The sequence below is a fragment of the Gorilla gorilla genome, chromosome 19 (assembly GCF_029281585.2).
Source record: "Gorilla gorilla gorilla isolate KB3781 chromosome 19, NHGRI_mGorGor1-v2.1_pri, whole genome shotgun sequence".
NCBI classification, from domain to species: Eukaryota; Metazoa; Chordata; class Mammalia; order Primates; family Hominidae; genus Gorilla; species Gorilla gorilla.
The window spans coordinates 37,149,965-37,172,979 of record NC_073243.2 but is presented as its reverse complement, the minus strand read 5'-3'; the positions used below and the strand labels follow the sequence as shown (position 1 = coordinate 37,172,979).

Sequence of the window (23,015 nt, the reverse complement as noted above, 5' to 3'; positions counted from 1 at the left end):
AGCGACTAAATCTGTAATATCTGAATATCATCATAAGATAAAAGTTCAGGGCCACCAACATAAAACCAGGTTGTGGACTGGGGCCCTGTGACCAAGCAGGGAGGGAAAGGTATAGCAAGAAGAGAGAAAGTGTGTGTGATGCCACTTGAAATGTACATCACACAAGTTAAAATTCTAAAACAATTAAAGAAAACTAACATTAAGAAAGGGAGCCAAGAAAATCAATATTTGGGATACATTCATTCCAGAAGAAATAGAAATACATGCATACCTCGTTTTATTACATTGCTCTTTGCAGACACTTTGTTTTTCACAAATTGAAGGTTTGTGGCAATCCTGCTTCAAGCAAGTCTATCATGCCAGTTTTCCAACAGCATGTGCTAACTTTATGTCTCTATCATAGTTTGAAAATTCTCACAATATTTCAAACTTTTCATTGTTATTAATCTGTTATGATGATCTGTGATCAGCGATCTTTGATATTACTATTGTAATTATTTTCAAGTGCCACAAATCACACACATATACGACAATGAATTTAGTTGGTAAATGTTGTATACGTTCTGACTGCTCCACCAACTGGCCATTTTCCCATCTCTCTCCTCCTCAGGCCTCCCTACCCCTTGACACACAACAATATTGAAATTAGGCCAATTAATAACTCTATAAAGGCCTCTAAGTGTTCAAGTAAAAGGAAAAGTCCCGCAACTCTCATGTTAAATCAAAAGCTATAAATGATTAAGCTTAGTGAGGAAGGCATGTTGAAAGTTGAAACAGACTGAAAGCTAGCCCAAATGATTAGTCAAATTGTGAATACAAAGGAAAAGTTATTGAAGGAAATTAGAAGTGCTACTCCAGTAAACACACAAATGATAAGAAGGCAAAACAGACTTATTGCTAATATAGAAAAAGTTTGAGTGTCTGGATAGAAAATCATACCAGCCACAATATTCACTTAAGCCATTCTATGAAGGCTGAGAAGTGAGGAACTGCACAAGAAAAGTTTGAAACCAACAGAGGTTGGTTCATGAGGTTTAAGAAAAGAAGCCATCTCCGTAATATAAAAGCGTAAGGTGATGCAGAAAGTGCTGATATAAAAGCTGCAGCAAGTTACCCAGAAGATCTAGCTAAGATCATTGATGAAGGTGGCTACACTGAACAACAGATTTTCAGTGGAGATGAAACAGCCTTCTATTGGAAGAAGATGCTATCTAGAACTTTCCTAGCTGGAGAGGAGAAGTCAATGCCTGGCTTCAAAGCTTCAGAGGACAAGCTGACTTCCTTGTTAGGCACTAATGCAGATGGTGTCTTTAAGTTGAAACCAATGCTCATCTGCCATTTGAAAATCCTAGACCCCTTATGAATTATGATGAATGTACTCTGCCTGTGCTCTGTAAGTGAAACAACAAAGCCTGGGAAACAGCACATCTGTTTATAGTATGGTTTACTGAATATTTTAAGCCCACAGTTGAGACCTGCTTCTCAGAAAAAAAAAAAAAAGATTTCTTTCAAAATATTAGGGCTTATTGTCAGTGTACTTAGTCATCTAAGAGCTCCGATCGAGATGAACAAGGAGATCAATGTTTTCATGCTTGCTAACACAATATCTATTCTGCAACCCATGAATTAAGAAGTAATTTCAAATTTCAAGTCTTACCATTTAAGAAACACATTTTATGAAGCTATAGCTGTCATAGATAGTGATTCCTCTCATAGATGTGAGCAAAGTAAATTGAAAATCTTTTAAAAAAGATTCACTATTCCAGATACCAGTAAGAACATTTGTGATTCATGGGAGGAGGTCAAAATATAAACATTAACAAGATATTGGAATAAGTTGATTCCAACCCTCATGGATGACTTTGAGGGGTTCAGGACTTCAGTGGAGGAAGTAACTGCAGATGTGGTGGAAATAGCAAAACAACTAGAATTAGAAGTGGAGCCTGAAGATGTGACTGAATTGCTACAATCTCATGATCAAACATGAAAGAATGAGGAGTTGCTTCTTCTTACAGATGATCAAATAAGTAGTTTCTTGAGATGGAATCTGCTAGACCTGGTGAAGATGCTGTGAACATTGTTGAAATGACAGCAAAGGATTTAGAGTATTACATAAACTTAGTTGATAAAGCAGTGGGAAAGTTAGAGAATTGACTCCAAGTTTGCAAGAAATTCTACTGTGAGTAAAATGCTATCAAATAGCATCATATGCTACAGAATAATCTTCTGTGAAAAAGTCAATTGATGCTGCAAATTTCATTGTTGTCTTACTTTAAGAAATGGCCACAGACGTCCCAATCTTCAGCAACCAACACCCTAATCAGTCAGTCACCATCAACATCAAAGCAAAACCCTCCACCAGCAAAAAGATTACAACTTGCTGAAGGCTCAGATGATTGTTAGCATTTTTAGCAATTAAGTATTTTTTCATTAAGAGACGTATATTTTTAGACATAATGCTGTTGCATACTTAGACTATAGAATAGTATAAACATGACTTTTATATGCACTGGGAAACAAAAAAATTTGTGCGACTCACTTTATTGTGACATTTGCTTTATTGCATTGTACTGAAAATGAACCCACAGTGTCTCTGAGATATGCCTGTAATAGAATCTGAAAGTGAATTTACAGTAGGGATTGTAGCCTGGGCAACGTGGCAAAACCCCATCTCTACTAAAAATACAAAAAAATTAGCCAGGTGTGGTGACATGCACCTGTAGTCCCAGCTACTCAACAGGCTGAGGTGGGAGAATCACCTGAGCCAGGGAAGTTGAGGCTGCAGTGAGCAAAGATTGCATCACTGCACACTGACCTGGGCAACTGGAATAAGACCCTGTCTCAGAAAAATAAAAATAAAATAAAATAGGGATTGTTAGAACCATCAGGGAGAAAAAGAAAGGAGGAATATTCATAAAAATGAATAGTAAATTATGAACGAAAATAACTAAAAAATGAAACAAGAGCAGGCTGATATGAAAAGGGACAAGTTGGAAATTCTGGTAATAAAAACCATAATATTTGAGTAAAAAACTCAATAGACAGGATTAACTCTGTCTCAGGTATAACAAGACAGAGAATTAATAAATTAGAAGGTTATATAGAGGAGCTTACCCAGAATGAGCAATAAAGAGTTAAGGAAGGGGAAAAAACATGAAATAGCAATTCAGAGACATGGAAGACATATTGAGAAGATCTAATATATGTCTAATAGGAGTTCAAGAATAAAATAGAGGAAAATATCTGTGAATCAATAGTCAAAGAGATACTATGAACTTTTCAGATGGAAGAAAATGATATATGTTCTCAGAAGAAAAGGTTACATACACCAAGTGCCAAAAAGAATACATAGTAACGAACCTATAACAGGAAACATGTTTCAGTGAAACTACTGAACACTGAAGGCAGAGAGAAAATCTTGAAAGCTTCCAAAGCAAAAAGACAGCTGCCCTGCAAGGAAAAGACAATTAGACTAACTCTCATCTACAATGGGTGCCAGAAAACAGCAGAATAATCTTCTCACAGCCTTGAGGAAAACCAATTATCAACCAAGGCTTCTATACCCAGGTAAACTATCATTCACAGCAGAGTAAAATAAATCATTTTCAGGCAAAAAGACTGAGTGTGTTATCACTCATATGCTAAGCCCCAAAATTGAGAAATCATTGATGAATACGATTAACCATTTACTTTAAGTAACTAATGTGTGTTTTTAAAAGGTAAATCTAAAAACCTAGATACCAATACTATGGGAGTGGTATTCAATGAATAGAAAATGCATGGTAAGTTCCTTAACCCTTTCAGGAATATAGAGATAGTTAATCATTCTACATTTTGTTAAAAATTTTACAGTAAATATGCATGAAAATTTAGAGGTAATCTCAGAAAGTAAAAACTATAAAATAGAAGGCAGAGTCTTATAATGAACAGTCTTGAAAAATCTGTAGGACAGGACTTGAGTTATGGAGATAACGGTTCACTAAAGGCTGCCCATGGCCTGAAAAAATAAAATTTCCCAATATTTTTTCTTTGCTACTAAAGAAGAACTTAAGCACTAAAGAATCAAATGCCATGAAATTGAATTCAGATACAAATTTAAGTTTTTGCTTTTTAGTAACTAAAGGATTTAAAAGAGAAATTTAACATGGCCTCAGCTCCTAAGTTGCTATTGATTATCAGATACAACATTTATGTAAAAAACAACTTTTTTCCTACTTGACCATTGATGGGAAGGTGCCACCTGATTTCCAAAACGTTAACATTTTAAATCAACAAAATATATTAACTTACTTGACTTTGAGCCAAGTAAAATGGTTCTCAAGTGCCTTGGACTCTTCCAAGGAAGCTTATTAAAATGCAGATCCTGGGGGCACTCTAAGAGACTCGGATTCTGAAGATTGGAAAAGGCTAGGGATTTGCATTTTTAACAGATAGTTCTGACACAGATGATGGGAAGACTGCAAATTTCTGAAATGTTGACTGAGTAAAATCAAAATAATAATAAAATTAGCCAGGCAGCCCTGAGGGAATCTTAACAGCAAACATAAAAATTGAGCCACCCATTCTGAAAGACATCCAGGTTGGAACTATGAAAATTCTAATTAATGAGTTAAATACTTGTTGAATCCTAATCTAGAAATCAAAAGACCTGGTTTCTGTTCCAGTTCTGCTGGTAATTAGCTTTGAGACTGTGGGAGAAGTGGGGGGGATTATTTTTCCTCTCTGGGCCCAAGTTTCCTCATCTATAAAATAAGGTTAAATTATTCTCTGCCAGCTTTAATGTTCTTTGGCTCTACGAGTTCACATAATGGGATTGTGGGCCAGTAATTAATCTAATCTTTATAGGTTCTTCGAAAGAAGCCCCCCGCCTTATTTCCCCAGGAGATGGCAGTGGGAAAGTACAGCATAGAGAAACCACATTAATGCTGCAGAGAGGCAGGTTCTGAGTGAGACACCAAATTGACCCTCAATATCTGACCTCCACCTTCCCCGTTACAAAACTTATTCTTTAAAAGCTGACCAAATGAATACAGCAAAGGATGGGTAAAGAAAATGCAGTCAATCTCTTCTAAATGCAAATTACCTTGGCAATTATGCAAGCAATTTAAAATAACAACGAGTTGCAAGCAAGAACAACAACAAAGATTTGATTCCCAAGCTAGAAACTTTCAATTCAGCTGAAAGCTACAAATCCTGGGAAATGCAGGCCCCCAGAACTGCATGGACGGTGGTAACAGAGACATGTAACAAAACAAACTTCAGAGAAAAACTAGACTTACCTAGTTCTTCTAAGAAAAATAGAGTTTTTTCTTTAAAAGCGGTCTTTTGTGAGGCTTGGATTCCTCCAGCAATGAATGTAGAGCCAAGCTGTGAACCCAAAGACTGGAGCCCTACACACCTCCCCAGCTTTTACTGTAGAAATCTTTATTTGTTCTGGAATCTCTTTTATCAACACTTCACTTACTCCTACAGTGTGAACTCCAAACAGTCCTGTTTAAGAAACTATCTGCAAATACCAGAATGGCTAATCCTAAAAATAAGGTGTTAATTGGTCTCTTGGTGATTCCAACCCCAAACACAATAAACTAGTATTTCTTTTTAAATGTGGGGGTTTTGCCCCACTGCTAGTCTGAAGTACTGGGTCTTTCTTACCTGAATTTGGCTCTTTCTTTTTCTGCTGCTTTTCAGCTTATGTTTTAGGTAAAAATAAAGGAAAAAGAAACTAGTAAGAAATACAGTGAATCTTTGTCTCTCTTCATCTGACAGTAATTATAGGGTGTTAAACCCAAAGTAAACCAGGTCATACTCTATCTTCAGGAGGAGCCAAATTAGGAGGGAAGCTTGTCATTCCTAAAGTCTTCCTTATGGACATAGGAATCCAACAATTTAAAAAAAAATTTTTTTAGAGACAGAATCTATGTCACCTAGGCTGGACTCAAACTCCTGGGCTCAAGGGATCCTCCCTCAGCCTCCCAAGTAGCTAGGACAACAGTCAAGCAGCACTACACTGGACTTCTCAGGAATCCACTTTTTTTTTTTTTTTTTTTTGAGACAGAGTTTCACTCTTGTCATCCAGGCTGGAGTGCAGTGGTGTGATCTCGGCTCACTGCAACCTCCGCCTCCCTGGTTCAAGCAATTCCCCTGCCCCAGCCTCCCGAGTAGCTGGGATTACAGGCACACGCCACCATGTCCAGCTAAATTTTTTGTATTTTTAGTAGAGATGGGGTTTCACCATGTTGGCCAGACTGGTCTCGAACTCCTGACCTCAGTCAGTCTGCCCACCTCTGCCTCCCAAAGTGCTGGGAATACAGGCGTGAGCCACTATGCCCAGCCAGGAATCCACTACTAAATAATAAGCACCTCTTAGTGCCTCTGGCCCAAATGCCCAGTTAACTGTGGCCCAGTTTCCCTGGGTGTTGGCGGAGTGTTTAGCTGGGGCAGACAGCCAATCAACAAATTAAGGGCATTGATCCTTTTTATTATCTTTGTTTTTATCTCTCACTTCTGACCTGCAACAACATCCCATTGTCAGCTCAGATTCTGGAGCGTTCAAACTCTTCCCCTGCCACTGAGAAAGGGTTTTTCTAATGAGGAAGTAGTGTGACTGCAGAACGGTGCTACAGTAGGAGGGATCTCCCCCAGTACCCATCACACAGGGACAGACTGGCTCTGGGTTCTACTCCTAACTTCTCTCATCATTGGTACTACTATCCACGACCATCATTTCAGAGAAATTTCTCTGCTTTGGTATATACAGGAATTTGACCTGGGATTTGTGTGAAATATTTACATTGTTTTTCATTTGGGTAGATGGCCTCAGAACAATGCAGTTCCCAATTTCCTTGTGCTGTTCTCCGTTGCTTGCAAGCGGGACAGGAGCAGAGAATTAGAGGAAAGGATTTCACTGAGTGGTGACAGTCTTCCCTCCAAACTTTCCATGGCAAACACAGTGTTGATCTATACTTGTGAGAACCTCCTGGGGCTGCATGTACTTCCTAATGGGCCTGGCTGCCAAGTTGCCTCTTGTGGGACTGGCCTGGAGCCTCTAGAGCAAGGGTCAGGAGACAGGATGCAGGGTTTATGTCGCTGTCCGAACTGGGAGCACAGGCTGAGCTGCCCTACACTGGGAACTGCAGGCTCAGACATTACTTCACATCTCAGCAGAATGATGCAATGATAGCTCTGCTGCAAGTTCTGCTAAACAGCTCAGTGTTTGGTTCTCCATCCTCAGTAATATTCTTGTCACTGAGCCAATGGCCTCATCAAAGGAACTAAGCAAGGATCCTCTAATAGCCTTTTTTCAGTTATTGGTAATAATAGTAATAATTGTGGGTTCCCTATAACAAGCACTGTGCAAAAGCCATAAAAGGGAAAAATGGCCCTGTTTTTCCAGCATCACATCTTCCTAAAGATTAAGTACTTCTATATCAACCATTCAACCATTCATTGAGCAAACTTCATGAGCATGGCAATATGCTGGGTGTTGGGTTTGCTGGTGGATGAGTTCAACTCATCCCTGCCCTCAAGGAACTTACAAGACACCATAGAGGACAGATGGATGCAGAAAAACTAGATTGTTCTAAGTGCCACTGGGGAGACCTAGAGCCACATGGAAGGCAAGTACATTTCTTTTTTTATTTTTTTGAGACAGAGTCTCACTCTGTCACCCATGCTGGAGTGCAGTGGTGCGTTCTCAGCTCACTGCAGCCTCTGCCTCCTGGGTTCAAGCAATTCTCATGGCTTAGCCTCCCGAGTAGCTGGGATTACAGGTGCATGCCACCATACCCTGCTAATTTTTGTATTTTTAGTAGAGACGGGGTTTTCCCACGTTGGCTAGGCTGGTCTTGAACTCCTGACCTCAAGCAATCTGCCCGCCTAGGTCTCCCAAAGTGCTGGAATTACTGGTGTGAGCCACCACACCCAGCCAAAGGCAAGTCCATTTCTAGCTGAGGAGGGGCAATCAGGAGTTGGGCTGTGTTGAGTTATCCTTGTGCATATCTTGTACTCAGAGCTTATTTATCTCTATTAGAACCCAACAAGCATGGTGGTGTAAACGTCATCTCTTCTCTATATCAGAATGTAATGGAATAAGTTTTTTATCTAAAACCTCACTTGGTGTAGCCTTTATATTATTTCCACTGTGATAGATGAAAGAAAAAAAGAGCAGTTTAGAATGATATCTAATAATAAACCTTACTGGTCATTCAAGATCTAGTGATATTCATTTGAAATCTGAAAAGGATTTCTGCCAGAGAATCAAGGCCTGAGGTTGTCTTCATTTCTTTACCATAACTCCCCTGCCTCCTTCTATCAGCAACATACTCTCAGCACACCCCCAATTTCCTCTACCCACTGCCTAAAACCTCATCTCCCAAAGACGTAACCTGGCAACCCTACCCAAGTGGCCCTTCCCACCACTCACCTGTCCTTTCTCTACAAGAGCAGCCTATCTGTTTCATTCATGAAATATATCACCATTTGTAATGTTTCTTTCTTTTTTTTTTTTTTTTTTGAGATAGAGTCTTGCTCTATTGCCCAGGTTGGAGTGCAATGCCACGATCTCGGCTCACTGCAACCTCTGCCTCCCAGGTTCAAGCGATTCTCCTGAGTAGCTGAGTAGCTGGAATTACAGGTGCCTGCCACAACGCCCAGCTAATTTTTATATTTTTAGCAGAGACAGGGTTTCACCGTGTTGGCCAGGCTGGTCTTGAAGTCCTGACCTCAGGTAATCCTCCCACCTTGGCCTTCCAAAGTACTGGGGTTACATGCATGAGCCACAGTGCCTGGCTATAATGTTTATTTTCTTATCAGCAATCTTCCAGAACACACTGTAAGCTCTTTAAGGACAGAGGTTCTTTCTGTCACAATGCCCAGAATATAGCAGATGTGAAAAAATTGTTTCATGAATAAATTAGCAAATAAATAAGCAGTAGCACTATTACTTTAGGAAAGTCCTCATAGCGCTCTAGACCATGGTCGCCACACCCGTCAAATAAAAGAACTCACAAGGATCCAGGCTGAATATTCTATGATTCTAGGACTTGGTAAAATCAGCACTAGTGCTTCACCAGAAAATGTGGAGCAACCCTGACTTCAAGGCAGTCTTCCTAGTAGAAAGACATAATAGGTAATGGATGGAAGGATGTTCGGCATTCTTATCCCACTTTATAAAAAATGAAGACACCTAAATACATTTTGTGTCTGTCAAGAAGCCAGGAAACTAAAAAGAGGCTCCTCCACACATGCAAGTAGATTGATTCAACCTGTGTCAGCAGCCAGGGGCCCTGGAGTCAGCCCCTCCACTGGAGGACACTAGCAAGAAGATATTTGCAAACTACTTTTTCTGATGGAGTCAAGAAAACCTCTGGTCTAACCCATGAGCTTGCATTAGTGCCTCAGCTCAGCCTAACTCCAGCACCATCTTATAGATCCTGAAAGTGGGTGGTCTGGAGCTCCGCTTCTAAACTTCCTCAGATTCAAGCAAACTCCACATTCATTTGAAAGACAGAGGCCAGAGGGATTGGCTGGATCGGGGAGGTTGGTAAATATAGTGCCTTTTTTTTTTTTTTTCTTTTATCAACAGGAAATACAAGCTCCAGTTCTGGATGAAAGGGGAAAAAAAATCATTGAAAGTAATTTATATCTGAAGCTGTTTAGTAGTGTCATCCTAATTTACAACAGAACCAGTTCCAAATTAAAAAAAAAAAAAAAAAAGTCTTTTTCTGTTTCCTGTTAGCAAAGAACATGGGGTTATTAAAAAAAAAAAAAATCCACTGGATTTTCCCAAGTGTTGATAAGGTTTGGAATCCTGCAGATCTCATGAGAAGAATTCAAAACTCCTAATTAAAAGTTTTGTTCTCACAGTCAAATCTTGAAACTGTGCCGTTTGGCTTCACTTCTCTGTGGTTAATTCATTTTGATCTTCTTCCAGAAGATAAATTGACAGTGTGGGATGAACCATTATCAGAAGCTTATTAATTATTATTATTTCTGGTTTTGAAAGGAGAAGAATTTTGCTGTAACATACCTCACCTCATACGGAACCCAGGGCTATGAGTGAATACATGTTGAATGGAATCTTTCCTGGATTAGTGACAATTGTCCATCTCTAGGGCTAGCCAGGTAGGGAGAAATTGTTTATTAAATAGATTGTGTTTGGGCTCAGGTTGAATATAGTAACAGGAAACTGAAAATAGTCCTGACATTGGATGACTTGGTGTTTTTCGTAATTTTAAACAGATAATTCAGATGCTGGTGTTTTGGAAGGCTGCCCAAGATCTGCTCTCCATATAAGCAAACTATAAAATGCAAACTAGGGCTATGACATCCACCTACCTCTTTCCCTGAGGCAGACTTCATACTTCCTGAACCAAAATACTTGTCTGACCACAATACTGAATATTTGGAATTGGGACTGTCCCAGAAATCTGGGACATATATGGTAAGGACTTGAAGCCTGTAGTCAAATTGGAGTTTTCTTAGATACTTGGTTAAAATTTAAATATTTTCAAGTCCAGTCCATTTATAACTTAGTGTACTAAGTTGTACTCAAAAAAGATGTACAAAAAAAATGATGTACTCAAAATGTACACATTAATGCAGTGGTGGAGTTAGCTAGGTAACCTCCTTTTGTTAGCAAAAATGAGAGTCTTACTTCTGAGATCCTCAGAGACCATTTGGAAATTTATGGAAGGGAAATGGCATGGATGCCCTTTCTGCTACCAAGACTGTCAGTAGTTACACAAAATTATATTATTAAAAGTCCCCAGATGGGAAGTGGCTCATGCCTGCAATCGTAACACTTTGGGAGGCTGTGGTGGGAGAATCATTTGAGTCCAGGAATTCAAGACGAGCCTGGGCAACATAGGGAGACCTCATCTCCACAAAAAATTTAAAAATTAGCCAAGCATGGTGGTGCACACCTGTGGTCCTAGCTACTCAGGAGGCTGAGATGGGAGGATTGCTTGAGATGGGAGGTTGAGGCTGCAGTAAGTCGTGATTGTACTGGGGCACTTCAGCCTGGTTGACAAAGCAAGACCCTGTCTCAAAAAAAAAAGTTCCCTTTTACCTATTAAACAGTACATCTGTGTTTGGAAAGCTTTGGGTAGAGGACCCAGGTAGGAAGGCCATCCTTGTGCCCAGGTGGCAGCAGCCATTGAGGGTCTGAGGGAAGTCCAAACCGAAGGTTAGCCCAGGACCATTCTCCTCAGAGACTAGAAGGTCTCTCCATCTTAGGACTGAGGCTACCTGAAACAAGGAGGAAAGGTGATGCTGAATGGAATCCGTGTTAATCAAGAGAAGGGCCTTTCCTGTGGTTTACGCCTCTCTTCATTACTCACCAGCAGGCTCTGCTGGCGCCTGAAGCCTCTTCCAGTGTTGACATCCTTTTTGGCCACTTCTAGCAGTGTCTTTACAGAAAACAGGGTGGGGGAAGACATAAGAGGCAAAACTCAAATAGCCTAGTTTTCCCAACCTTTACAACTAAAATATTTTTCTGAACAAAAAATGGGAAAGTCGTGGCAAATAATCATGCCTGATAGTTCTGTTCCCTTTGCCCAAGCGTGACTGAAACTGAGCCAGAAGGATTGAATTTTCTTACTCTATTTTACCTTTTTATATATTTTTTAAAATCATATTTTGAAGGCACACAGGAGCTTTTTTTTAACCCAAGAGTGGCACCCTGTTATAGATATTCTCCAGTGACCCAACTCCATCCCCTCGCTTTTCTATAAAAGGAGCCTGGAGTTATAAGAAAGACAGGGCAGCCCTCCAAACCAGGACGTCATGGAGAGGTCAGCCCACCCAAAGAAGATGCAGCACATGCAGGGTGTGGAGAGGGAAGTTCACGGGTGACGGGAGACACTGCCCTACGCCGCTAAATCCCTGCAGCCTCCTCCCCCTCATCCCTGTAAAAGTGAGTCAGAAGAGCTCACTTGTCAGACTCCTCCCAGCCCAGAGTTGAAACAAGCTTTCCCCCACTCCATGCTCCACAAGCCACAATGCTCCAAGCCTCCTCAAATTCATCCATGAAGCTCTGTGGGGCCTGCAGGCAGGCACATTCCAAAAAAGACCTGAATATTCTATTGACAGTGGAACCCTAATTAGGTGGTTTCTGTAGTCGCCGATTTCTCTAGCTCTTGAAGGCAGAAGTCAGCGTTTTTGTCCCCTTCTAATTTGCCCTCTCTACCCCTCACACCCCAAACCCAGGGCTGCTGGCACCCCTGCTGAGAAGAATAGATGGGGAAGAAATATTTCCGGGATTAGTCTCATAAATCTTTCACAGGCTTCCCTGGAAATTCTCTACCCTTGAGCAACGGGGGTGTGGGGTGGGGGGGAGTCAGATCACTCCTGACTCATTAGCGTGTTTCCACGATGTGCCAGCTGGATCATCTAAAAATTATTCAACTGCCCAGGAGGAAAGCCTTTTTGCCAAACTACAGGCTTATTCGAAGAACTTAATGCAATCCTCAGCCCTGGCATCCAACCACAAAGCCCAGCAAGCTCTTCAGAGAGCCATTTCCTGACCCCAGAGGCAGTCAGTGACCCCCTGGAGTGGATTTTTACATAGAGATACTGTCCTTACCTGCAAAGCTTTCTAAAGAAGGGATTTGGGAAAGATAATCTATTGTGTTGTTGGCTTTGTGCATGTCTGAAAGAAGAGAAGTCATAAAGTCTTCGTGTTCTTGTTGGAGTGAGTTCCAGGAAATATTACCTTTCCCTTATCAGGTCCCCATGAATTGAATCAGGCTGATAACATAGCCTTCAGGTTTCCACGTGTGCATTCACCACCTACATTTGCAAAAACTCTTCCTTTTTCTGTTTTGTCCTCTCTCATATCTAAAAGATTTTATCAGCACTTTCTTGCTGTATCTGTCTGTTTTCAGTCCCTTGTTAGTGTTCTACGTGGTATGTCCAATTTTATTAATAGCAGGAGGCCGGGTGTGGTGGCTCATGCCTGTAATCCCAGCACTTTGGGAGGCCGAGGCAGGTGGATCACTTGAGGCCAAGAGTTCAAGACCAGCCTGGCCAACATGGTGAAACCCTGTCTCTACTAAAAATACAAAAAATTACCTGGGTGTGATGGCACATGCCTGTAGTCCCAGCTACTCAGGAGGTGAAGGTTGCAGTGAGCTGAGATCGCACAACTGTGCTCCAGTCTGGGTGACAGAGCAAGACTCTGTCTCAAATAATAATAATAATAATAATAACAGCAGAAGTTACCATTTATTGAATGCTGACTGTGTCAGCCACTGTGACCCTACATACATTTGTTCATTGATTACTGACAACACTGCAAAGTAGATCTTTAAAAGCCTATGATCCAAATGAGGAAACCGAGGTTTAGAAATATAGCTAGAAAGTACTAGTCAGGACTCAGAGCCCGCGCTGTCTGACTCCCAAGCATTTTCTCTCAGCCACTTCACTGAAACACAGAGAGCCCGGGAGATGTGCATTGCTTTTGGTTAACACCCATATCCAGGCACATGCTGCAGAGCCTGAACGATGTCCTCACTGTCACCTCCCCAACCCTCTGAAGATGGTGATGGAAATGAGTGCGCCATGACAATTTCTGCAGAAAGATTCTAAAGTGTTGTCAGAAATCTTGAGGCCAGGAGCATATCTAGCTCCTAACCCACAGCAGGGTGTTAAATAGGTTCCTGATGACATGCTTTTGATAAAGAAAGAGAGTTCCTCAGGCAATGGAGACTGGAGATCAGTGAGGGGAGGGGTATTAGAGGAGCCCCGCAGGGAACAGAACCTGGGGTGCTATCGCAGGCAAGAAGACAAGTCAGAAAGCATAGACCCAGCACAATTATGAACAGAAAAGGCCATTGTTTGGAAGTCTGCGGTTTTGGAGAGGGTCAAAATTGTAACAGAAGTCCCTCTGCAGTGAATTTTGGACTCCAAAGCTCTTTAGGATTCTCTCTTCCCCAATACTAACTCTCGCAACATGGGCTGAAAAACTGCTAGAGTCTAATGAAGTCTGACTTCAAAAAAATTATTGGAGCTAATTAGAAAAGGCTTAGTTTTGACATCTTCAGTCATCTTTAGTCCTTAGTTTTCCCGCTGATCAAATATATCCATTCATTCCAATCTAATGAAGGCCTGCTGTACATAGGGCTTTTCCCTAGCACTGTGAGAGATGCAAAATATATTGGACATGATCCCTAACCCTGAGTTGCTTGCTCTCTAGGTTGCAAAGCAAGAAATGTGCACATAAAAAAGGTGAATAAAAATATTTCAGACACCAAGCCGGGCACGGTGGCTCACGCCTGTAATGCCAGCACTTTGGGAGGCCAAGGCGGGCGGAACACAAGGTCAGAAGATTGAAACCATCCTAGCTAACACGGTGAAACTCTATCTCTACTAAAAATACAAAAAGTTAGCCGGGCGTGGTGGCGGGCACCTGTAGTCCCAGCTACTCAGGAGGCTGAGGCAGGAGAATGGAGTGAACCCAGGAGGCAGAGCTTGCAGTGAGCTGAGATCGTGCCACTGCACTCCAGCCTGGGTGACAGAGCGAGACTCCTTCTCAAAAAAAAAAAAAAAAAAAGTATATATATATATATATATGTATATATATATATATGTATATATATATACGTATATATATATATATGTATATATATATATATATATATATTTCAGACACTATCCCCACTTAGAGGTCTAGTAGACACCTTGAACTTTAACATGTCCAAAACAGACCCTGGTTTTCCCAGGATCTCGACCCATCCCTTTCACTGTTCTCCTAATCCTTATTCAAGGCTCAGTTTATCTCACCCCCTCTATGAAGTCACTATGAGGCCATCAAAAAACACTTTAACCTGTGCCCCCGTCAGGCCTCTGCCACTTTGACCTCAGTAAACAGCAACACTTACCACCCAACTTCCCAAGCCAAGACCAAGACATCCCCACAACTACATCAATCAGTCAACCAGGACCACCATCTTTGTCTTCCAAACATACCCCAATTTGCACCCTTCTCTCTCTCTCTGCACTCACCACCAACACTCACTCAGACCATTGCAATAGCCTCCTCACTAGGCTCTCTATCTCCACTTGGTTGATCTACCACTGTTTGCCCACACAGCAGACAGAGTGATATTTTTAAAGTAAGTTAAAGCATATCATTCTTTGGCTTAAAACCCTCAAACGTCTCCCTGTCACACCTAAACTTAAATCTAAAACCTGCTACTGGCCAGGCATGGTGGCTCATGCCTGTAATCCCACTGTAATCCCAACGCTTTGGGAGGCCGAGGAGGGTGGATCACCTGAGGTCAGGAGTTTGAGACCAGTCTGGCCAATATTGTAGAACTCCATCTCTACTAAAAATACAAAAATTAGCTGGGCGTGGTGGCAGGTGCCTGTAATCCCAGCTACTCGGGAGGCTGAGGCAGGAGAATCGCCTGAACCCAGGAGGCAGAGGTTGCAGTGAGCCAAGGCCACACCACTGCACTCCAGCCTGGGCAGCAAGAGCGAAACTCTGTCCCAAAAATATAAATAATAATAATAATAAAACCTTCTACCTGAGGCTACCAAGCTGTGCCTTACCCGAGGTTCCCCTGCCCTTGGGACCACCTCTCTCACCTGCCCTTCCTCATCCCCCCAGGCAATAGGCCTTCTTTCTCTTCTGGCAACCACTAAGCTTGTTCTATTCTTGAGGCATTCAACTTGCTATCCTCTTTACCTAGAAAATTCTTCCCCAGATCTTCCCAGGGCTGACACATCTTATGACTCAGATCCAGTTTAAATGTTCCCTCTTTGGAAAATCCTTTTCTGCACAGCTAACCCAAAATAGACCATCAAATACTTTCAAGTCCATCACCGTGAAATCTTCATCATAGCACTTATCACTAGATACCTTCTTGATTGCTTATGTACTTATGTGATTGTTAACTACCTCTCTCTCTCATAGACACACACACAGACACACACACAATTAGAATATAAGTTTTCTTATATGTCCTGTTCCACAGTATTTTCCCAGTCACTAGGAAAGGGCTTGGTAAACATTTGCTAAATGAATTAATCTGGTCTGATAGAAGTTTTCTAACTAGGACATGGTACTGTTAATACACAGGTACCAATGTGTTTCAGAGGATCATGAAAGCAATGTGAACTAGCTGGGTCAGGGAGGCTGCATGGAAGAGGGGAGGCAAACTGAGCCATAAAGGAAGATTAGGATTCCAGCAGCAAAAGGGAGCAGACCATGCACTTGCAGCCAGGGGTTTGGGACCAGGACAAGCCCTTTAATATACAGTAAGAAGCAGCAAGGCCTTGGCACAAACCCAGACAACCCAACTCCAAATGTAGAACCAAACCTTACCCTCTCCTGATGGGCTGGGGAATATGGTATTCATTCAGACTAGAGATGATGAACTAAATTGGAATTGGAATGTAAATGGCATGGGAATGGAAAGACGGGAAAGTGTAAAGGACATTATGGAGAAGAGGCAACAAATTATTTTAGTATAATCGAATAGAGTGGGCAGAAATAGAAGTAGCAGGAAGAATCAAAGGTGAAATTGAAAACCAGAACCAAAGACAAACTTGAAAAATTGGGGCAAATGGTGGTGTCACTGATTGTGAAGAAAGTGACTCCAGGTTATGTAAGAAAGTGGATGTGATTCTAGTAGAACTGGGTCTGAGAAAGTGGCAGGGGCTTCATGTGGAAATAGCTAGGAAGCCACAGAGCTGCTGTCTGAGGGTAAGATGAAAGCCAGAGAAACAGGTCTGTGCATCACCTGCACAGAGATCCCAGAGGACGTTGTGATGGATTCCATGAAGGGGGAGATTGAGGAAGGGACATCAGCTCCCGCCCGCCAGCTTCATGAAGGGGAGATCAGCCCAGGCTAACGGTGGGCGGTGGTGGATCCCAAGCACCAAGAATACAGAATGCCCTTGCTGAAGAATCAAGCAATGAGTTGGAGCTCATGGGAAGCAGGTGTCTAGGCAAGAAGGCACCAGTGCAGCCGCTGGTGCCCAGAGCATGGCACGTGTTGGACAGGCTGAAAGGGTGGAGCCCAGTGGATACCAGGTAAGCAGGGAATGCATATTTGGTCCACTGGTGGGGATGGATAGAGGAAGGGAGGAAAGCCAACAAGGATATGCAACCATATATGGTCAGAAGGGCATGAGGAGACCAGGGGTGGTAGAGTCAAACGGCCAAGGGATGACACTTCCAGAGAGCAGATGTGAGCAGAGTGTCTTTCGTGTTGCAAGGATGTGAAGGAGAATAAGGTCTGAGAAGAGGTCACTGGCTTTCCAATCAGTGAATTTGCATCAACTGTTGGGGATCATTTTAGTCAAGTGCCAGGGTAGAAACCAGATTGCTTGGGTTTGTGGATAAAAAATAGAAACTGCAGGTACAGTTGGTTCAAGAGGAAGAATGGCAATAACGAGTTTTTAAGTGTTCCATAAGGCAGTGGACAAGGTCATTGGCTGAAGGGGAGAAAATGGAAGTGGGGAGTCAGAAGAACACAGGAGTGTCAGCATAGATGCTACGGAGACAGTGCCAGAGAGTCCATTATCGCATGTGGTTATTTTAAAATAGAAAAGTGCTGTACGTTGTCATTTATTCACTCAACAAATACTTTTTTGGTACCTTCTTTGTGTTAGAAAGAGAGATACAGTCTTGAGCAGACAGCGAGTCCATGTCCTTTTGCAGCTTGCAGGGTGTGACCAGGGAAGCCAGGATAACACTTAACCACTACTCTTCTATAATACTTAAGAGTTGGCAAAGCACTTCCACTGTCCATTCAAACCTGACAACAACATTCCTTTGAGATCATTGTTGGGAAATTCATTAAAAAAAAAAGTAAACACCAAACCTGAAGGTGAGATTTAGAAGATATGTCAAAAACTCAACAACTAGTTATCAGGAGACCAAAAACAAGAACGCTAGTGTCTGGACTCAGGTGCAGATACTTCCCAGCACAGGGCTGGATGAAAAGAAAGTGACTAATTTTTGCATCTCTTTTCTTGGTCTAGGCTCGGCCCCCAACATTGAAAGGACAATTCAAGTCAAACACTTTACTCAACTTTGGATTTGATTGCAGCCAAAGATAGTAGCCCCCAATTATTAGGTGATCACTATGGAGTACATTGTTTAGGGACATTAACTCAAATCCTCATGAACCTGGCTATCCGGTGGGATTTCCTTGTCCCTTGAGCTCTAGTAAACTTGGCTTAAACTTTCCAACTCTAAAAAAAGCTGTGAAAGTTCAAAGCCCTCCTCTCAATTTCCATGAATTCCTGGAGTTTTAGAGTAATCTCTCAGCATCTGGTTTCTGCATTCACACTTGCTGCCTTTTCTTTCCACCCAAATGGAAAACCAGCCCCCCTTTGCTTGTTTCCACACCAATCTGGTCAGTTTAATCAAATTTACAGATTTGCAAGTGGGTAGGAAAGGGAGATGTTTGCAGAAATGCAGAAAGAGCCCAGCAAATAACACAGCTCCCTCCACCTCTCACTGTTTCTCCCGCCCCCTTTCTGTCCCACCTGCCCCAAGTTAGAAGCTAAATAAAGTCCTCCTTTTTTATCTAATGCAATTCAATGTATCAATCATATTATGCATCTCAGCTTGCTCTTGGGGGTCTCGTCCTCTACCCAAAGTGGCTTATCCTTATCCAAGTATTCCTTCCAAATAAGTATATTAGTCTCTATACGAGAAACTAAGGCAAATACAATGTCCTCAATTTTCTGACATTTATATAACTCTCTGAAGTATATATTATTATTTCCATTTTATAGATAAAGAACCTGAGGCACAACAAGTCTAAGTCACTTGTCCTCATTTTTGCAGTTAAGTCAGAAAGCCCAAATTGGAACTGAGACCTGTCTGACTTTGAAGCCCATGTTTTTTGTAAGACACCACGATCTTGAGATTGTCCCAGGAAACTATAGGTAAAGGTTCAATCTCAGAGGAAAGAAAACAGGAAGGGGCCACTTTCTTTCATGTTCAGAAATGAATTGCCAAGCAGAGAATTACGCTTACGAAAGACACTTCTCTTCGCATATCCTAGTGAGAATAAGGCCTAAAACACCAAAATTGTATTTTGAAATGGTCCAATGCAGATGTGTCTTTAACTTTCAAATCTGACAGAGGAAGATATCTGAATATATTTAATCCAAGTAGCAGAAGAATACTTAGGCCTTAATATTCTACATTTCCCAAACTCCATGCTTTAGAAAATTCCTACAGAGACTGGCCCCAGAGAAAATGAGAGAGTATTACTCAAATGATCCGGTGGCTGGATATAAGGATGATAATGGATGACTGAACCTTACTTCGGAAATGAACCAGCTATAGCCCCAGGACTTCCTTCCTGCTGACATTGTGAATCTGATAGTCTATGAGAATTTGCCTGATCCAGCTGACATCTAAGAAACACCTTGCATGGCTGTGTAGAGCCTGGAAACAAGGCCTATACAAACGGAATGAGCCATTGTGTCTGACTTCTGAGTCCTTTCACAAATATTGTAGAGGGAAACCCTGAAAGGGTGTCCCTCATCATCATCCAACATGTTTTACAAGAAAACATCAGCATCATCATTATCATCACCATCATCACTTGTTACCATAAGCCAGGCACTGTGCTAGGCACTGTAGGTACGAGGGGAAGTAAAAGCAGAGTTGTTGCCCTCTCAGAATTCCCAGTCTAGTGGGGAGAGATTTCAGTTTTAAAAATCACAGGTACAAGTGAATCATTGCACTAACAAATTCCAAAAACATTACTTTCATTAGCTTTTTTGATTCCCATAACCCTAAAAGGTAGGCAGTATTGCTCTCAACTTATGGAAAAATAAATTGGGATTCAGACAGTTAAAGAAACAAGCCACAGGTTACATAAGACTGGGATTTGACCTAGGTCTAAGTTCAAAGTCTTACCCCTCTGCATTTTTACACTATTGAAAATTAGGACCTAAACCGAGCATTTGACATTGAATTCTACGACATGTTAAAGCATGTTACTATGTTAAGTTAACGGTGCAAGACAAGTGGAATGATTATCTGTTGAGCCCATGGAATCTTCTTGGGAGCCCCTTCAATTTCTGCTGTCACATTCCACCAAGTTATGAATATGAACAATTCCTTGGATATTTTCTTATCCTGAACTCTCCTTGGAAGTGAGATGCTTTTAGAAACTACTTTTGATCACTCCCTTGTATCAACCAGAAAATGAACAAAAATTCTTAACATGAGTGGTCCCTCATGACTCTCATTTGGTTGCCTTGGGAAAACCTTCCCCACCTACCACAGGTATTTCTTCCTTTGTGTTCTCATCTTTATTAAAACTCTTACTGCCTCATAAAGAATTTGTGCCTCACCAGATGCACCCTGAGTTTCTTCAGGTAACAACTGTGTTATATCCATCTCGACAGTTCTAGCACCTAAGAACAGGCACTTGGAAAGCACTTGATAAACGTTCAGTGGATGAATGCATGAGTGAGTGAAGGAATGATTGAACACCCTGTGACCCAGGACTCTAGGATTCCAGACAGGCACAATTTCGAATCTTCCAGTAAGCCATTTCACTCAAGCAGATTCATAACTAGAAATCACAGAATATCAGCTCTGGAAGGACCCTGAAATATCACATTTGACACTTTTATTTCTGAAATGAGGAACTCAAGTTTGAAGAGAAGAGACTTGCCCAAGGTGGCTTCCGCATTCCTCTCCACTTACCTCTCAACCACTCTTGGGTACAAGTGCTTCATTCTTCCAACCTTGAGCTCTAATGTAATTTCCAAGGCTTTTCAAAATTGAAATTAATGACTGATCTGCAAAGAAGCCTGTTAGTGTTACCATTACCCAGGGACCTTAAGAAATACTCTGGCGGTGGAGAGAGACAGAGACAATGAGGTCATCACGGTGTCTGTAGTTATCAATAGGGATCTTAGTTCTTTCCCTCTATGAAGACTCTGCACTGAATGGGGAATTTTAAAAGCCTGTGGTTTGCAATAAGATCCATCACTGCGGCTTCAGTCAGGCCTATTGTTCATTGCTGCTTACTGCAAGTACAAAGTGGGACTCAGATAAACGTGGGTTGATATTGAATAAATATACATATGCCATCAGCAACATACAATTAGCCCAGTCATAGATAGTACAACTCATACCCAGCCGTGTGCTATAGCCAAGAGCTTGGCAAAGTCTCACCCCTGAAAGTTATTAAGGTGTTGAATTCTTTACAAAGAGGCTTTATCTAAAAAGATTTCTGTACAAAGTATGATTCACCGGCTTACCAGAGAGGAAGCAACCGGACATCACATCAGTGGTCCTGACTAGGCTTTTTGGTTATTGCTCTTCCTTATAGAAAGCAAGGGTTTGAGGTTTGAGAGCAGAATTGTTTTTTTTTCTTTTCTTTGAGACAGGGTCTCATTCTGTCACCCAGACTGGAATGCAATGGTACAATCATTCAATCATTGCTCACTGTAACCTCAAACTCTTGGCCTCAAGTGAGCCTCCCCCCTCAGCCTCCCAAGTAGCTGGGATTACAGTTGCATGCCACCACACCAGGCCAATTTTTTTAATTTTTTATTTTTCATATTGACGAGGTCTGCTATGGTGCCCAGACAGGTCTCAAACTCATGGCCTCAAGCAGTCCTCTCATCTCAGCCTCCCAAGTTGCTGGGATTACAAATATGAGCTTCTGTGCCCGGCCTTTTTTCATTTTTGTATCTCCAGTGCCTCAAACATAGTAGGAGTTCAATACATGTTTTATAAAATAAAAAGTCAACAAATAAAAGAACGAGTGTACTCATTAAGATTAGGTTTACTGGTACATCACTGAAAACGAAAATGAGAGGTTCAAACAAGATACAGGTTTCTCTCTTCTACACAAAAGAGAGCTAAGAAATCCAAACTGATATAATGTCTCTGCAGCACTAGGGATCCAGGCTTATTTTATCTTTGCACTGCATCCTTATGTACTCAAGTTTGCCTCCAGATCAAGGAGGCTGCTAGAGCACCAGTCATTAAATCTAGAATGAGGGCAGAAAGAAGAAAAAGAAAAATGCATCCCACCTAGTCAAGTGAATCTCTTTTTTAAAAAACTTAAGAATTTTTAAATCTCTTGTTGTTGTTGTTTTCATTATGGTAAAACATACATAATAGAATTTATATGTGAACTATTTTTAGATGTACAGTTCAGTGGCATTAAGCACATCTCCATTGTTGTGTAGCCATCATCATCATCCATCTCTAGAACTTTTTTATCATACCAAACTAAAATCCTGTACCCATTAAACATTAACTCCCTATGCCCCTCTGTATTAGTCTATTCTCATGCTGCTAATAAAGACATACCCAAGACTGGGTAATTTATAAAGGAAAGAAGTTTAATGGACTCACAGTTGCACATTGCTGGGGAGGCCTCACAGTCATGGTAGGAGGTCGAGCAAAGGCACATCTTACATGGTGGCAGGCAGGAAATTCATGTAGGGGAACTCCCCTTTATAAAACCATCAGATATCATGAGACTTATTCACTATCACAAGAACAGCACAGGAAAGACCCACCTCCAGGATTCAATTACCTCCCACCGGGTCCCTCCCATGACATGTGAGAATTATGTGAGCTACAATTCAAGAGGAGATTTGGGTGGGAACATGGCCAAACCATATCACCCTCTCCCCCCAGCCCCTGGCAACCATCATTCCAACTTCTGTCTCTGTAAACGTGAACACTCTAGGTACCTCAGATAAGTGGCATGATACAATATCTGTCCTTTTGTGGCTGGCATATTTTACTTTGGTGTGAGGACCTCAAGGTTCATCTGTGTTGTCGCATGTGTCAGAATTTTCTTCCTTTTTAGAACTGGACAATATTCTGTTGCCTATAGATACCATATTTTGTTTATCCATTCATCTGTCATGGATTTGGGTTATTTCCACCTTTTGTCTATTGTGACTAATGCTGCTATCGACATTGGTATAGATTTCTTTTAAAGAGCTCAACAGAAAGTCCTGCTGTCTGCTTTAATTGGCCACCCTAACTACAAGAGAATTTA

The 23,015-nt window shown here is 41.5% G+C and overlaps 1 long non-coding RNA gene across 1 annotated transcript in view; it reads right to left on the bottom strand.

Moving 5' to 3' along the window:
- The window catches only part of LOC115931268 (uncharacterized), a 202,620-nt gene extending 179,816 nt beyond the window's left edge, over nt 1-22,804 (bottom strand). The window contains exon 1 of the long non-coding RNA XR_010131748.1: nt 22,702-22,804. This is a non-coding gene — a long non-coding RNA (uncharacterized lncRNA). The remainder of the gene's footprint in view (nt 1-22,701) is intronic.
- Between the last annotated feature and the right edge of the window lie 211 nt (nt 22,805-23,015).